At 44.1% G+C, this 16,231-nt stretch overlaps 1 long non-coding RNA gene and 1 pseudogene across 1 annotated transcript; both read left to right on the forward strand.

The window, feature by feature from the left end:
• The first annotated feature begins 10,049 nt into the window (after nt 1–10,049).
• On the forward strand, nt 10,050–11,078 carry LOC124662945 (annotated as a pseudogene).
• A 1,745-nt stretch (nt 11,079–12,823) lies between these two features.
• Nucleotides 12,824–14,529, forward strand: LOC124668060. Its single transcript, XR_006991542.1, has 2 exons — nt 12,824–12,905; nt 14,201–14,529. It is a non-coding gene; the product is annotated as an uncharacterized LOC124668060 (long non-coding RNA).
• Nucleotides 14,530–16,231: the final 1,702 nt, after the last annotated feature.

The raw sequence follows: 16,231 nt of genomic DNA on the forward strand, positions 1-16,231 counted from the left end.
TGCTTAGTGCTCCTACCTATTACTTGTGTCTTTGCCATGATGAGTGTTATTATGCTTGTGTGATACACCCTAAAACCCTAGAGTGATCAGGTGAAGATCACAAACCAAATAAAATTAAAAGAGAAAGAAAATCAAATAAGAAAAAACCCTAAACCCTAACCTTTGCAAAAATCATTTGGATCTATTTTGAGAAACCTAAATTAAAGAAAAAGCCCTATGTGGGCCTATAGCCTTAATAGGTAAATCTTGAACCCTACCTTTTCTTATTTTGCCAAATAATGGTGAACCACTGCAAAACTTATTAAACCCTAAACTTCATCCATCGTGTCATCAATCTTTGAGAAATAAAATAAAAAGGAAAGATCTTATTTAAGAGAAAGGCATATGTAAGCCTATGGATACTTGTCGAAAATAATGAGCTTTGCCTTGTCTACCTTAAGTAGATGAATTGAAATACCTCAACACACTCAACAAAGCACTTACCAATCAATTCAAGTGTGAAACAAAATAAAATCAAACATATGCATAGAGTTATATGTGCATATGGCTATTTTTGTAAAACTTTACCCTAGGCCTTTCTACTTTATTTAGAGGATTGGAAAACCTTCACAAACCTTATCTAGTACTCCTCAAACATAATCCAAAGTGAAACAAAAGATTTTTTTGAAAAGAAAGTAATAATGCCATAGAGGCATATGAGAGCAAAATATCAAATTTGTGAAATTGAGGATCTTGACCCTAAGACTTCTAGTGAATGATTGGATCACTCCTATATACCATTTCAACACTCAACAACATCAATTGGGTCAAGCCTAGTCAAACTAAAAATCAAATGCAACATATGCATAGAGGCATATGTGGCACATAGCCATAATACTCAATTCTTGCCCTATGACTTTAAACCGTACCCAAATGAGGTGAAACCATCTCTCAACCTAATTTAACACTAAATTGACCCTAACCCATGCCCAAGTAAAGCAAGGGGAACAATTTACAAGTTTAATGAAATTTGACACATCACCTCTTATGTGTTATGGCCATTGTTGCAAATCTTTGAACAAGACCATTTGAAATAGTTTCAATGGTTTGAGAAGGTTTCTAAACTAATAATAATCACATTAGAGTCAAGAAAAGCCAAATCAAATGGGGAGAAATCAAATAGAGAGATAATTCCATTTTCAATCCCATACACATAGTGCCAATTTATCAAACCTTGACCTCGGCATCAACCTTGTCTCAAAATGGTTGGAACCTTTCACCTAACTCAATCTAATACCAAATAAACCTCACCCTTGTCAAATTGAAGCAAGGAGGAATAAAAGAATAAAAGCAAGAATTTCACAAAACCCTCACATATGGCTTATGCCCTTTTTATAAATTTTGACCCTAGACCATTTTTGCCTTCACCGTTAGTGTATAATGATACTAAACACTTATTACAACTTTTGGGATCAAAGAAACACAATTCAAATCAAATTCAAACTCAAATTTGGCTCACATACAATAATGGTCAAATCTGCCATTTATATTCTGGTCACTACTTTGAGCCTCTCTATTTCAAGTTTTTCAACTAAACTTTCCCAACTCTTTGCATGTCATCCAAGTCAACATCAAGGTGAACACTTTTTGTAAAGACCACCTTGCCAAAATCCTTCTTGATCAATTGCTATGCTCATCCAAAGTTGGCACTTTTAATTAAGTGGAACAATCTCCCACTTATTGAAAATTGCCATATTGTGACTTTCTAAATTTCTACCACCACCTCAAATCACCTCTGGTCAAATACAACTTATATCAACACTCACATTTCAAAAAGATTCACCTTTTGAATTAAATCAAATTTGGACATTTTTTCCAAAATTCAAATATGACACTATTACACACTATTTGCTATAGTGATTCTACTACCCCTAATCTACCCCAACCTACAACATCCTGTCCCCTTGTCCCCTCTACTCATCACACCACCACAAAAACCCTAAAGAAACAAGCATAGCTTGCATGTGCATGGCCATGCCGGCCATGTTCTTCCTCCCCTTCTCCCCTTCGACTAACCCCCTGGCCACCATGTCTCTGAGCGCCACCTAGCCCTACTATGCATGCCTAGCACCGCCATTGCCGGAGAGGATGACCACCTTGCCGGCACGCGTCGCGCCCGGGCGGCCCGGGCATGCCGATCACGGCGTGGACACGCCCACGGACGCGCCACGGCCACCTGCCGCCCCGACGACCCGCGCAGCCCCCGGCCCCCCTCTCGCACCCCCGAGCATCGCCGCCGTGACCAGAACCCGCCAGACACGCTCCCGTGCTTGCGCAAGCCTTGCCGCCGTCGACATCGTCGCCGGAATCCCGCGCCCGTGCCGCCAGAGCCAGACGTCGCGCGCGCCAACCAGACCGTCCCCCACCTCATCTCCTAGCTCGCTAGCACCGCCTGGACGCCCCCTACCTCGCCCTGCTCCCTCCTAACCCTCTCCATCGCCGGCAACGCCGTGTCGCTGTCGACCTGGCCGCCGCGCCTCAGCATCCTCCCTCGCCTATAAAAGGAGGCATCGCCTCGACGAATTCTTCACACCGCCGCACTCCCCTCTCCTTCCTCGACCTCCTAGCCACCTCGCCGCTTCACATTGCCCCCCAGAACTCCCCAATTGCTACCTCGCTGCCGCGCCCCACCGCAGAAGATCGCCGGAGTTGGAGGCCATCCCCGGAGACGCCACTGCTACCAGGAGGACCGCCGTCTTCGACAACGCCGCCCTGCACCGTCGCTGATCCTCGCCGGAGTCCCAGCTCGCCGCCGACCCCCTGCCGTAGCCGCCAGCACTTCCTCTCCCCTCGACGGAGACGACGAGCCTCAGCCGCCCGATCGCCATCTAATCCTACGGCTCACGATCAGAGGTACCGGTTCGGGTTTTAAATCTCACTGACGCGTGGGTCCCTCTGTCAGCTGGCCCGAAACGTTACTGGGCTGGCTTGGGCCGTGTTTAAATCTTTCGGCCCAGTTTACTTTCCCGCCTAGCCCATCTAGCCGAATTCAATTAATTCAATTCAAATTTTTACAATACTGAACCCCACTTTGAAATTGAATAGCTTCAAATCTACTGAACCAAAATTGATGAACTTTATATTTCTGGAAAGCTAGTGAAATTATCTATCAAATGCCACTGGTCACATCTCAAAATTAATTGTAGAATTAATGTAGCAAAATAAACAAGACAGGGACTTTTCTGCCTAAGAATAATTCTTAAAAATCAACCAAAATAGTTATTGAGTCAATTCCAACTCCAGTAGTTCACATTTGACTTACACTAATTGTTTATGCAATAAAATGGTATGGTCACTTTGCATGATCATGCCCTAGTTTAAGTAGTGGATAATATGGCTAGTTTAACTAGTTGATATTGTCCAAAACTATTAAGTAATTCTTATGAAGTCTTATACTTCATTTAAATCTTGTCTCAAATGAATTCATGTGATGTTTGGACCCCTGGCCAAACTCACTTATATGAATTACTTAGAGATTTAAATCATATGTAGTGTTATTAAATGATATGAGGTACTCTACCTCATTTAAATCTATTTCTCAAATGAGGATGATGAATGGTTGACTTGGGTCAACATGATTTCATGTATGCTTGTTTGAGAAATTAAATCTTAAGAAATTTCAATGAGAGAAAAGTATTTCTCCGGAACCATATGGAAACTATCATTTACATATGTAAGGAGAGGAATTTATCTTCCTCAAGCAACACAACCAATGCACCCTAATTATAGTATTGGTGTGAATAGAATAATTGGTGTGAGTACAAGTAATGTTAGAATAGCCAATGAATTGTTGATAATGTTAAATCACCTCAATGGTAACTGTTAACCTAGTTACAACTATGTGCTAAATCATATGAGAAGTTTTCCTCTCATTTAAATCTTGGTCTCAAGTAGTCAACATGAGGTATGAACCATGATCTAAATATAATCTCATGTTGAGTATTTGGTGACATTAAATCACTACCATGTTAGTATTAAATCGTATGAGGTATGGAACCTCATTTAAATCATTTTCTCAAATAAGGAGTATGAAGAGGTTGACTTTGGTCAACCTAGGTCATATATTGTTCATAAGCGAAATTAAATCTTAATAAGATAATGAGAGGAAATTATTTTTCTTAAATAAGAGGAACACCTCCACTCACTTAATAGTAGTGTGTGATGCTAGTTGAGTTGTGTGAAGCTTGTGTGTGATTAGTTTAGTATGTAAGTTTGGTATGATGATTGTGTACCCCGTATTCGTATTTTAGACGTTAGTACCGGAGACCATCAGGAAGAGGAGGACTTCTACAACAAGAAAGGAGAAGAGAACTTGGACCCTCACTCCAACCAAGGCAAGCTGATATTATTGCAAGTTATTACCCATGCAAGCTACACTCTTGCAAGCCAATACTAATGCAAGCTAGATTGATGCAAACCATTTTGGTTGCAAGATAATACTCTTGCAAAGTGCAAAGCTCTCTATGAGCAAGGCATTCCCCTATTTACTTTATGCTTATGATCCTATTCCCAGTTTTACCTTGCAAGCTTTATTTACTTTTGCTTTATCAAAGTACCTTTTGATTCATGATTCACTTGGTTAGTACTTGGATTAGTACAAGAGTATCAAAGTTAGCCTAGAAGTAAAGCAAAATACTTAGCACCCCTCATACATAGATGCTAGTGCTCAATTTGAAAGTGACTACTCCATTTGGGAACTTGGGAATTGAAATGACTTTGAAAACCTTGGAATGATGAGTCATTCTATTGAAAGATTTTGAAGGTGAATATGACTGGTGAATGACTTGGTGAATTTTACAAAAACACTGATGGTTGGGTTCGGATGCGATACCATTCCAATTTTTTCAGTACCCCCACAATACCTGAATCTGGGTAGGGCTTAACTGGAAGTTTGTGTGTCTTAGTATGGGTTCCCTCTAAACAAGCGTCATCGGGGTTATGCCGAAAGCTGCCTCTACCACAATAGAAACGATATGATATGATGCGAAATGAGGTGAATATCCGGCCCAAGCCCTGTGCAGTTCCTGGGCCGATCGTCTGTCTTCACCGGGAGGCCAAGCTCATGGGGAGAGGTGCCTATACTAGGGTATGTAAATGAAAGGTTATGATTGGTAGTTCGCGTCATCGCGTACGATAAATCAGGGCCGATTACCCCCGACGAGCTATTGCAATTGTTGTGGCACAAGTGTACAACCTCTGCAGAGTTAAACCTATTCGAATAGCCGCGTCCTCGGTTATGGACAGTTGGAAAGGCCATACTTGTTCCGTCATCAGAACTTTTCGAAAACTATGAATGGTGAAGGGTGACGTATGATTTTGAACTTGAACAGAGACTTTGACTTGGAAATCACAACAGAGTTGTGGGAATGACACTAATGTTCCCACCTGAGTTAGTTAGTACATAAAGAGTTGTTTACAAAAATGTTTGTGAACTAAAACTGGCTTTATGCAAAATAAACTAGAGCTTAGCACCCCCTACTAGAACTATTAGCACTTACATTAGTATTAGTTTGCGAGTACTTTAAAGTACTCACGGCTGTAGTCCCCGGCTATTCAAATGGCCAGATTCCGAGCTGAACAACGAGTATGAAGAAGACGACCAGCAGGACGCCCACGACAACTAGGGAGCCTTCGACGTCAAGCGTTGGCCTCGTGGACTAGAGAGTCCTTTCTACGTTACGCTTCCGCTATGAAACTATGAACTTGGTGAATGTTGATCCCTAGATCAACTCTGTGTGTACTATGGGATCATGTGATCTCTATTTGTAAGACGACTATGGTATGTAATGAATGATGACTTATGATATTCAACTCGTTATGTCTCGCAACAACAATATTCCCGGGATTGCGATGTATGGCATGACAGGCATCCGGACTTAAAAATCCGGGTGTTGACAAGTTGGTATCGAGCCATTGTTTGACCTTAGGAGACCCTAGTTAGAATGGACGTCTGAAAAACTTAGTTTCAAAAACCAATGAAGTGAATATTTGTGCAAACTTGTTCTTACTCTTATCCTTGAGATCTTTTTCAAAAAAAATAGAGAAATCTATACTCTACTTTCTTTGCAAGCCTACATAAAATTTTGCACACTTGACTACTTCTTTAACTTACTTATCCTAATTGCTCACAGATGAAGTACCAATGGGAGTCCTATCAGTCTGGGTCCCGAAGGCGACCTCAAGTTCGAAAAGGAGTTGAAGCAACTAGTGGAATATCTAGGACATCCGTATCCCGAATTCTTCGGAATACCCCTCAAGGCTCGGTCAGGAGAACCACCTCAGTGGGACGTTTCTACAGATCTACGAAGGAAGCTTGATGCCCCGGTATGGGAAACCATTTGGGTTTCTGTAACGGGAAACACTTGGAAGGAAGGACTAGCCGAAGCAATGCAGGAAGCAATTTTTCGTCTGTGTGGACAAAATGAGGACAAGATCAAGAACACTCGCTTCATCTACTACCCAAGACATGACCCCTGGGGAGAACCAATGACCATGCCCCCACCACAACCAAAGATGAACCCCTCGAAGCACCTCGGGACTTCAGCAGTACAAAACCCGCAGGGATTTGGACAACGCCCTCGCCTCTCGCCAAGCACCTCACCCGTGAAGAAGAAGAATCCACCCGGAAAAGTAGTATCACCCCGAGCACTTAAGTAGGTGTGAGTTGTATCAGGATCCCCATGTATCGTAGAACGAATGAATGGTTCTTCAAACCAACGGTGTGTTAGATTGGTAATGTGTGATGTTTGGTATGAATGAAAAAGTGTTGCTGGTTTTTACCCCCTCAACACTACTCAAGTTTCCAAGTTTTGAACTTTTAAACTTTAACTCAAACAAACCATAGAAGTTTCCCTCTTATCTTATCATCTACCTCCATTGTTCAGATGGCCCCTCCTGCCCGCAACAACTCCCGTGCCCAGACCAACCAGCTGCACATTGAGCACGCGAAAATGACTGACACCATCAACATCCTTGCAATGGAGCGCAAGGCACTTCGCCATCAGCACGCCAAGAAGGACTATCTCATTGCTCGTCTCCGCGTAAGGATAGCAACTCTGGAGCAGCTCATCCCAATACCCAACCATGCCCCCGAGAGACAAATCCACGGTGACTTGCTATGAATGCGGTGTTACTGGTCATTACTCTAGTAAGTGCCCGATGAAAGCCGCCAATAATGCCCCAAGGACTGGAAGCAACGCTATACCCATTACACGAAACAACAAGGCAATGGTAACCTGCTATGAATGTGGAACGGTGGGTCATTTCTCCAATGAATGTCGCAAGAAGCTTGCCAAGATCGCCGCCAACCCCGCTGCACCTGCACAGCAGCAGCGCCAGTATCGCACCTAGAAGAAATCTTGCTCCAAACTACCCGAACAACCGCAATGGTCGTTACTACCGCATGAAGGCCACCGAAGCGCAAGAAGCACCTCAGAACCTGCCAAGTATGTTCCCTGCTACATCATATCACCCAATCGCTCTTAGGAACCTAACTCTTCTTAAAATCTCGGGACGAGATTTGTTTAAGGGGGAAGGGTTTGTAACACCCCAAATTTCAAAACAAAGAGAAAATAAATTTCCTTTTTCCAAAAATGAGAACCAACAAAAACTTTTCTTACATAGAGTGCTATGCTTAGTGCTCCTACCTATTACTTGTGTCTTTGCCATGATGAGTGTTATTATGCTTGTGTGATACACCCTAAAACCCTAGAGTGATCAGGTGAAGATCACAAACCAAATAAAATTAAAAGAGAAAGAAAATCAAATAAGAAAAAACCCTAAACCCTAACCTTTGCAAAAATCATTTGGATCTATTTTGAGAAACCTAAATTAAAGAAAAAGCCCTATGTGGGCCTATAGCCTTAATAGGTAAATCTTGAACCCTACCTTTTCTTATTTTGCCAAATAATGGTGAACCACTCGCAAAACTTATTAAACCCTAAACTTCATCCATCGTGTCATCAATCTTTGAGAAATAAAATAAAAAGGAAAGATCTTATTTAAGAGAAAGGCATATGTAAGCCTATGGATACTTGTCGAAAATAATGAGCTTTGCCTTGTCTACCTTAAGTAGATGAATTGAAATACCTCAACACACTCAACAAAGCACTTACCAATCAATTCAAGTGTGAAACAAAATAAAATCAAACATATGCATAGAGTTATATGTGCATATGGCTATTTTTGTAAAACTTTACCCTAGGCCTTTCTACTTTATTTAGAGGATTGGAAAACCTTCACAAACCTTATCTAGTACTCCTCAAACATAATCCAAAGTGAAACAAAAGATTTTTTTGAAAAGAAAGTAATAATGCCATAGAGGCATATGAGAGCAAAATATCAAATTTGTGAAATTGAGGATCTTGACCCTAAGACTTCTAGTGAATGATTGGATCACTCCTATATACCATTTCAACACTCAACAACATCAATTGGGTCAAGCCTAGTCAAACTAAAAATCAAATGCAACATATGCATAGAGGCATATGTGGCACATAGCCATAATACTCAATTCTTGCCCTATGACTTTAAACCGTACCCAAATGAGGTGAAACCATCTCTCAACCTAATTTAACACTAAATTGACCCTAACCCATGCCCAAGTAAAGCAAGGGGAACAATTTACAAGTTTAATGAAATTTGACACATCACCTCTTATGTGTTATGGCCATTGTTGCAAATCTTTGAACAAGACCATTTGAAATAGTTTCAATGGTTTGAGAAGGTTTCTAAACTAATAATAATCACATTAGAGTCAAGAAAAGCCAAATCAAATGGGGAGAAATCAAATAGAGAGATAATTCCATTTTCAATCCCATACACATAGTGCCAATTTATCAAACCTTGACCTCGGCATCAACCTTGTCTCAAAATGGTTGGAACCTTTCACCTAACTCAATCTAATACCAAATAAACCTCACCCTTGTCAAATTGAAGCAAGGAGGAATAAAAGAATAAAAGCAAGAATTTCACAAAACCCTCACATATGGCTTATGCCCTTTTTATAAATTTTGACCCTAGACCATTTTTGCCTTCACCGTTAGTGTATAATGATACTAAACACTTATTAAAACTTTTGGGATCAAAGAAACACAATTCAAATCAAATTCAAACTCAAATTTGGCTCACATACAATAATGGTCAAATCTGCCATTTATATTCGGTCACTACTTTGAGCCTCTCTATTTCAAGTTTTTCAACTAAACTTTCCCAACTCTTTGCATGTCATCCAAGTCAACATCAAGGTGAACACTTTTTGTAAAGACCACCTTGCCAAAATCCTTCTTGATCAATTGCTATGCTCATCCAAAGTTGGCACTTTTAATTAAGTGGAACAATCTCCCACTTATTGAAAATTGCCATATTGTGACTTTCTAAATTTCTACCACCACCTCAAATCACCTCTGGTCAAATACAACTTATATCAACACTCACATTTCAAAAAGATTCACCTTTTGAATTAAATCAAATTTGGACATTTTTTCCAAAATTCAAATATGACACTATTACACACTATTTGCTATAGTGATTCTACTACCCCTAATCTACCCCAACCTACAACATCCTGTCCCCTTGTCCCCTCTACTCATCACACCACCACAAAAACCCTAAAGAAACAAGCATAGCTTGCATGTGCATGGCCATGCCGGCCATGTTCTTCCTCCCCTTCTCCCCTTCGACTAACCCCCTGGCCACCATGTCTCTGAGCGCCACCTAGCCCTACTATGCATGCCTAGCACCGCCATTGCCGGAGAGGATGACCACCTTGCTGGCACGCGTCGCGCCCAGGGCGGCCCAGGCATGCCGATCACGGCGTGGACACGCCCACGAGACGCGCCACGGCCACCGCCGCCCCGACGACCTGCGCAGCCCCTGGCCCCCCTCTCTGCACCCTGAGCATCGCCGCCGTGACCAGAACCCGCCAGACACGCTCCCGTGCTTGCGCAAGCCTTGCCGCCGTCGACATCGTCGCCGGAATCCCGCGCCCGATTAACTGGCCCTGATCGATAATGCCGCCGCTTCGACGACGCCTCGGCCTCGATCGCGCCCGCTCCGGGCCGACGCCATACCCCAACGGCTGGCTATCGCGACGCCATCGCCGGAGCAAAACCAGGCGCGCCGATGGCGATGAGGTCCTACCGGCCGACGTCCTCACCGAGATCATCGCCCGCGCATCTTCGGGCGCCGCCGACGTCGCGCGCTTCTCCTCCACGTGCCGCCGCTGGGGCTTCGCCGTGGCCACGCACGCCGCCGCCATCCGCCGCTCACTGCCTCCACCCACACGGTACCGGACGCACCTCACCCTCGGCTTCTTCCATCAAGAAAACGAAGACGTCCGCGCCTTCCACAGGCGCCGCCGACCTTGCGACTCCGCGCAGCCGACCTTCGTGCCGACGGCGTCCGCCTCGCACCTCCTAGGCACGCCGTCGCTTGGCTCCCATCTCTTGGGCGGCCTGTTCGAGCATGCCCGCCCGGTCGCGTCCCGGAACGGGCGCCTCGTCTGGAGCTCCGGCGCAAGGAGCGCGCCCAAGGCCTCACCCTCGGCGTCTACAACCCCATGAGCGGGGAGGTGTCCGTGCTTCCAGCCCTCTCCGGCGAGGACTGCCCGGGTACTACGCGTGCGCCATTCTCACGGGCGACGATCTTGACGCCGGCATTCCGCTCGGCTTCTTCCGCGTGCTCCTCGTCTACAACCGCCGCGGTTTCACGGCGATGCGGATCTTCTCCTCCGACGTCGGTAGGCCGGAGGCTGGAAGGCGAGGATGCCCGGCGCCAAGATGGATGCCGGTAAGCTGCGCCGGCTAGGCCCCGCTGTCGTGGTCCGCGGAGTGGCCCTGCGGCCCATGCACCGTGCAGCGTTGGGCGTGCGCCTCGACGGCGCACTCATGGACGTGTGCTTCGTGCCCTACAACAACCACTATTTTCCGGACTACCGCTTGCTCGGGAGTGACACCGGACGGGAACCTAAGCTTCGTCTTCGCACTATTCATCCGCCGTCTCATCATCACCATCGAGAGCCCGAAGCCGAGCTCGGCTAGTGAGTGGGAGTTCCATGAATTGATCAAACTTCCCGAGGTCCCGACGAGGCCATCGACCGCACTTAAGTTGCGGTGGTTCAACGAGAAGAGCGGCACGGTGTTATTCACCATCGGAGAAGGAGGAGAAGCCACCGGAGGCGCATTCATGTTGAACCTCGCGACCAGGTCCCCGGAGAAGCTTGCGGGCGGCGTCGAGTGCCATGGATGGAGAAACTTTTGCGGCTATGAGATGGACCGTGCTGCACACCTTGCGTCCGTAGCCCACTGCTGAGTCCTTATTTAGGGTCTAGGGTTTAGTCTTTTGAGTCACTAGGAAGCGGTCCTGGTGTAGTGTTTGTTGTGTACCGTGTCGGTCCGCTGCCTACCTCGACCTCCTGCTTTGTGTGGTGCTCCGGCCTACATCCATCCACAAGTCCTATGATCCACCCGAAGCTCTTGAGCCACTCCGCTAGGCTTCAGTGTTGTAGTAGGACCTTTAACGGCGATGGGTCGATCTTCCGGTGTGGAGGACAAGGACCATCATTTTTCGCCCTAGTAAACCGATGAAAAAACCTCACTGTGGTTTCAATAGCATCCACAGAAGCAGAAAATCTTCCACTTTTCCATTCTCATATGAGGCAGGAAAGTAGTCAATGGCGAACCGACGCATCTTGCTCAAATGAGATTTTCCATAGTCTTTTGTGTAGCTTCTGATGCTAGAGTCATCATCCTCCTCGTCTGGCAATATGGCTCTAAGAGAAGTCCTATGAGTGAAGATGCGAAAGTTGATGTGGGTAGAAAACTGAAGCAAGATTCAATGGAGTACACAATATATATATATATATATGATGCACAGATATATTAGCTCCAGTGCACTCATCTACATAAGAAGCAATAAAATATCACCCACAAAAAAAAAGCAATTAAAACTAACAAAACCTTACGGTGCAAAAAGCTACTCCGTTTGTTCCTACATAATTGTCACAGATTTAGTTAAAATATAGGATAAAATATGTCTAGTTTCATTAAACCCGTGACAAATATGTAGGTCTAGAGGGAGTACCTAAAGTACACAAATCTGCAGATCATGCCCATTTCACAATAGTCAGGCAATAAGAAAAAGTGTATATTTATCTATTACACAGGAAACGATGGACTCCATACTACTAATAAATCACAGATGAGCATCACACGGCAGTAGTTAGTTCTTACTGGTAGAGACATAGAGTCATACATGGAGAGCATGGTCCTGTGAGAATCATCTGACATAATAACAATAACACTATACTGTACTATACTATGCATTTCTAACATAAAACTTCTTCGTTGCATATGTATTTTCACCATGTGCAGCAAGGGAAACAAGGAAGTAGACATTTTCTGGACCAAAGATTGACAGAGCTTTGCGACAACATGCTGGAACCCTGCAGCATATACCGCACTATGAACTGGGCTGGGAAAATGTGTATTCTCTACAACATATAATGCTGTTGTAATCGCTGGCTTCTCAGCGACTTGACGGTGCGCATAGCCGTGTGGGGCCAGCTGCCGACCACTCTCCTTTTCTTTGTGCCTTCCAGAAAAAAGAAAAGTTTCCTGGCGCTAGGGTTCATATGGCGTAGGGCCGTCGCCGCCGCAGCCCACCCCCGACTCCAAGCCGGCCGTCGCCGCCGCTGCCCACCTCCCTGCGCCGGCCGCCGAGCTCCTCCCCCGCCTACTCTGCTCCCTCTCGGAAGAGATCGCCCGCGGCCGGCTGCGGCGTCGTACCGGAGAAAGATCCAGCCGCTGACGAGCCCTCTTCGCCGTCCGTCGCCTGCCGCTGAACTGGGCTGGTTTTCGGGTCTGCAGGTCAGTGTTCCTTCCTCCCATGCCCACTTCTCTGGTTCTTCTTCTTCTTGGTCAGAGCTCCTTTTATGCCGGCGTCAATGCCTGCTGCTGGTTGTGGGCCAGGGGCGCCTCTGCACGTCTAAACTGGGCGGCGATGAGGAGGCCCGACCCTCGGTGCAGACGCTGCGTCAGACCTCGCGTTGCGAGTCCAGCCCTCCCGTCCGCACCGCGCGCCACATGCATGAGTGCCCTGTTCGGGCAGCCGCTGCGCCCGCGTCGGCGGCGGATGTGGCGAGCTTCCGATCGAGGGTTCCGGCGAAAGCCAAGCCGTTGATTTGAGCCGCCCCGTCATGGATTCGTCCACTTTGTTTGTGCCATGTTTCGATTTGGTACCCCTACTGCCCTCTCTCTCTGTGTGTGTAGTCTGAGCTTCTGTGTTTGGGCGAACTCTAACTAGACAGAGGGTTTGGCTGGTCGACGGTTCCAGATCCTGCCTCCGACGAGCAAGTTTGGCACTGGGAACCCTACGAGTAGAGTGGGGATGGTGCGAGTGTAGTGTTGTGTACCACAACCTTCAGAAATCCTGGAGACTTGGTGGTGATCGTTGGCTGTTTATAGTTTATAAAACATTTTTTTTGCTTCCATGTGCTAATTAATAAAACATTACACCATATTATGTATAGTTTATAATACTTTTTTTTGCTTGCAAACAAGTTTATTGAATTTTTTGTGGAAGGATATAAACTGCCTTTTGCTTGCATGTAGAGCACTTTGGTGATGAATTATCAATGCCTCAGTTCACTAGCAGTTAGTTACTATTCTCCTTATGGTATGGATGCTAGGCAGCAGCTCTCCTCCTCTTGGCCCCTGATATCTTCATCATGCTCAATGAGATGTTCTCGAAAAAAGATTTAGCCTGTGTTCTGTTTTTCCAATAACAGACCGGCTTGGATATGTATATAATATATGTTCATTAAGATTCTGGAGAGAAGGTTACTGCAACGCAATCCCTTAAAATGCATTTAATTGTATTTGTTATGAACTGAATAACTAATGTATCATGTATCGTCTACTCAGTTACAACCATTTTATTTCTTATCGATGTTTGGGTGAAATTATTCATTTGCATGAGATTATAATTTATGCCTGCCAATCAGAAATTTGAACTAAGGTGCTAGCTCTAGATCTAACTGTAATGTTGCTGATCTCGAATGTGTAACAGAAAGTCAAAAGAATATGTGACAGCAGATTCAATCCATTTTCGTGAAACGTTTCAGTTGCTTACTCTTGATATCTTATTGCTGTATTCTATGCAGAATGACAAGATGGAGCTTCTGAAACCAGGATCGCTTCAGCATCTTGGAGAAAAATAGAAAATATGCTTGATTTCTTACTGCATGCTGCTTCATCACCAAAATTTATGAAAGATGCGCAGCAGGCAAAGCAAGAGAGCACAGAAGCGAACAAAGCTATTTTCTTTGATGTTCTGGTATATATAATGATTAAATCATCTTTGTTTGCTGTCTTTCAAATATTATGGCTGTACCATGCATTATGTTTTTCTCATCAAGCTAAGTAAGCACACATGTAGCTTCCACATTTTGACATTTTCCTAAGGAAAATAGATCTTTACACTTGGTCTGCATATTCTCCATCTATTGCTATAACTTCTCCAATCATGTGTCTGTTCTCCTGATGTTGGAGGAGGACAAGAATATTTGCTCTTTGTTTGGTGTAGCAAGTCAACGTCCTCCACTTCCTCCTCTAGGAAAGGGTCCTGGCTCCGCCAAGCTCGGCCACGCCGCCACCAGCGGCACCGCATCTCAGGAAAGGGTCAAGTCGAGCTCTCCCGTGCCGCCAACAACAAAGACAGGTTTATGTGCGCCCTCGGCGACAATCATACGGTCACCCTCTGCCGCTGCGTTGGAACCAAACCCTGACTGTCCACAACCGCCTAGGTATGGATATCTATCTGTGGCCACGTTTATCCTTCAGTGCCATCTGCGTGTGGTTCAGGCGATGTGTTGTCCTGCCATGTGAATGCCACATCAAAGGAGGTGCACTACCTTGGCAAGGCCAGGATTCATGTTAAGAAATTTGTGTACCAGTTTATAATGTCAGTACTGTATCTACCAAAATTGCTCTTTGTCTATTCTTAAAATTTCAATCATATGGACCTCTGATAATTAAAGTCGTGGTAATGTTGAAAGATGAAAGACATACATCTGTATTAACAAGAAAACCATATGAAGTGGGAAAAATATGTACTAAATACCTTGGAATTTGAGTAATGGTTGTTATAATTGCTAATTGATTTTTAAAAGATTAAAGAGATACATATGAAAGAAACCGTATGTACTAAAGGGCCTGGGATAGTTGTTAATTTATATACCGTACTACTTAGCCATATTTCCAGATAACCTTTAGGCGCCAATGATTAAATCTGCAGATTATAGTATATTTATTTACTATGGCACATCTTCAATCAAATAGTTTCAGTGTATTGGATTATTGGTGGCATCAGTTAGTTATGTTTCTTAAGCATTGTATTGATTCCTGCACCTTGGTTTGACCTACAGGTTGGTCTGATTTTGTTTTATTTTTGTTATATAGTTGTCTCGCCATAGAGGTAATGCAGATCTAGGGTATATTTAGGTGAATGCAGGTTTTAGCATTTGATTGCCTAGACCTATGTGTGCTTTGATTATCTAATGTTCGATATTTGTGATGGAAGATTAGTGTGAATTTCCTATAGGCAATAAGTAGGCCTTGGCGGAGCTAAAAATTAAAAATGATGCACAATACTGATTGAACTTCATCGACCACAATGGCATTTAGGATAGTACAAATAGTTGCTTTGTGTGATTATCGTTATGTGTCATTAACTAACTTCAGGTTTCTACCGCTGTGATCAATCTTGGCCATCCACTTCGGCTTGTGAGATGGTTTGCTCTATATCGTTAACTCCCTCGATTCTCTTACTTGACTCTGGGTTCTACACTGTGTTGGGCCCATTTTTAGTGACATAAATCAAAGAATTGAAAGGAAAAGTTTGACGAAAAATAGTGATAAGCAAGTACCATATTTGGTAGTTGTTGTGGTAGTGAATTTGGTCCTGCTTTGATTATGTCAATGTGTTTAGACTGTTACTAAATTGTTAAAATGATTCAAGCTATATTATTTATCTTGATTTGAGCAACCAACTGAGTGAACTTGGTTGATTAATGAAGTTAAATTAATTGGATCTAGCTAGCAACTCAATAAATGTTATCATTGGGCTAAAGGAGTGATTTTTTTTTACTTTTTAAAGTATGTGAATAGTCCGAGCTTTCCTGAATCTCTGAGGC

The sequence above is a fragment of the Lolium rigidum genome, chromosome 6 (genome assembly GCF_022539505.1).
Source record: "Lolium rigidum isolate FL_2022 chromosome 6, APGP_CSIRO_Lrig_0.1, whole genome shotgun sequence".
NCBI lineage: Eukaryota > Viridiplantae > Streptophyta > Magnoliopsida > Poales > Poaceae > Lolium > Lolium rigidum.